Raw genomic sequence first — 2553 nt, 5'->3', positions numbered from 1 at the left:
GCGTAAATCTTTTGTAATTGGTGATAAGGTCTTATTGTACAACTCTCGATTGCATCTTTTTCCTGGTAAGCTTAGATCCAGATGGGATGGCCCATTTATTGTCCATAATGTATATCCCCATGGGGCTGTGGAGATTTTGAATCCAGGAACAGGGATAATTTCAAAGGTTAATGGTCAGCGTTTGAAACCGTTCCTCGAGTTTCCCACTACTAGTAGTGAAGAGGTCATGGATCTCCATGAACCTCTTTACACTGATGACTAATTTTTAATCAGGTATGACCCCCTTGCATTGTCTTTGCTTTTAATTTTTTTCCATGCATTGAGGATATTGCATGACTTAAGTGTGGGGGAGGGAAACCAGTTTTTGTTTTTTTTCTTTCACTTTGTTTTGTTTGTTTTTCTTTTTATTTTTGAGCTTGCTAAGGATGAAGTCCTACTTTGGCTTTTAGCTAATGATCAGACCATTCGGTTGCTTGATGTATGAAAATAAAATTTTTGATTAAGGTACCCATTTTGAACGTATAAAAACCCTGTTGAGAAGAAAGAAACAAGCATGTGTCTTGAGATGGGACTTTCTTTTGAAAATAAGAGACCCCTGTTTTATGGTGATGGACCATATGTAAGTCTGTGGGTTCCTTGTACTTTTGATTTGGAGTTGAGACCTTCTTTTTAATTTGGCATGGGTTGACAAATGCACAATTTTAAATGAAACGTGAAATATGGAATAAAAAAGAATAAGAGTTGATTCCCTTGGAACTAGACAGGGCATTGCGCCTCAGGAAGCGTGGTGTCTTGATCGAAATTCCTTGGGAGGAAACTTCTGAAGTAATTCTAGCATCACTGCCTTTGTGGACATATGCAAAAAGCGAAGCTACATAGTAACTTGGGTGTCTGGTGTTTGCTCCACCATGTCATTCAAGCCAAAAGTAGTGGAGTAGAATAGAGTTTATTATTCAAAAAAAAAAAATGTGCAAATGTTTGGTCAAAAACACTCCAACGCCTTAGTCATTGGTTCCCTATTTCTTCACAAGTGGTTTTGCCCTAGGATAAGGATGTTTTGGAAGAGACGAGGTGAGTTCCAAATTAAGAAATATGCTAGTGTCTGGAATTGATAAAGGGTAATAAAAGTTCAAGTGTGGGGGTCCCTTGTAAGAGAAATTATCTTTGCTCCGGATCGGTATGAGCCTTACCTTTAGCCAAAGTTGGGATTTGTTTATTCTGAATTTTTTGTGTATATTCATTGCAAACACCCACGAGACACAACTCGTCCACTAGGGGTGACCTAGGGGTTTAAAGGCTTGTTGCACATGCTAAGTGCAACCGTGATTCCTACGAAAGTGAGTTAGTTTTTTTTGTTTTTATTCTTTTTCTTTTTGTTTTGCTCGAGGACTAGCAAAGTCTAAGTGTGGGGGAATTCTGATGAGCACATTTATGTGTGAAATCTAGGGTAGTAAAACATGCATTTTACATATTTAGAATGGAGCTACCTTGGGTTTTACTCTCTTTTTGCAGGTTTTATATTTTCAAGGCCTTAAGGATTATCGGGTGCTATATCTTCAATTTTACACGTAAAGAGGTCCTATTTCTTTCCATGGTTGCGAAGGGGATGAAATTCTGAGCAAGATGGACGTGTTCAATTAAAAGTACACATTCGTTTAGTCACCCATACAAATGATTATTCTTTTTAGGCCAGAAAAAGAATAATGGATCAGAACTGAACCGAGATGCAAAACCAGCTCGTTTGCAATTGTCTCAGAGGTTCAAGGAATACTCCAAATGCCAACAAAGATCGATGGACCACATCCTTAAGTGATTGAAGATTTGTTTTTGGTAACAACAACTACTTAGTGTAGTTGGTGAGCTATGGTGTGCAAAATTCCCTTACTCACCAAGAGGTCTCAAGTTCGAATCTCATGGTTGTTTTTTTTAGAGAATTTGTTGAAGATTTCCTGCTTTTCATTCACTTAAAGCACTAAGGTCATGGAGGGGATTTCCAAAAGGGGAGAAATAAAGATTGTCCAAATCTTCTCTCTCCTCCACATCATCACCCACCAAAAGATTGTCCAAATCACATAAAGCAAGAAGAAAATCGTTCCTTGGAGGGAGAAAAAGAAGAGAAATAAATTAGAAAAAAAAAAAAGGAAAGAAAATAAGCAAACAAATTATAGGAAATTTTTCAAAATTTATTTCTCTCTTCTCTCTCCTCCACCTTAGCACTTTTGGTCTCAAAATTTGTTTTCTCTTGTACTAGAAATTTCAGATTTGGTTTATTCCAGATCTGGTTTTTAGTACTGGTAGTATTTCAAATCGATCAAATTTTCAGTTCAAGGGTTGAAGTTCAAGTAAGTAGGCTCCTTCAGTAGTCTTCTCTCCCCCCTCTCATTCCCTCTTCTGACTACTCTTTCTTTCTTAATTTAGGATTTTAATTTCAGTCGTTACATTGTTACTATCCCTTTCCCCCAAGGTTCATGGCTAGTGTATGTGTTGGCTTTGCCCCTCCTAGCCATAGAACCATCAATTTATTGTTTTTATTTCAATTGTCTCCCTTTCCCT

Source organism: Macadamia integrifolia, chromosome 5 (assembly GCF_013358625.1).
Source record: "Macadamia integrifolia cultivar HAES 741 chromosome 5, SCU_Mint_v3, whole genome shotgun sequence".
Classification (NCBI taxonomy): Eukaryota; Viridiplantae; Streptophyta; class Magnoliopsida; order Proteales; family Proteaceae; genus Macadamia; species Macadamia integrifolia.
Note: the sequence above shows the minus strand (reverse complement) of the source record.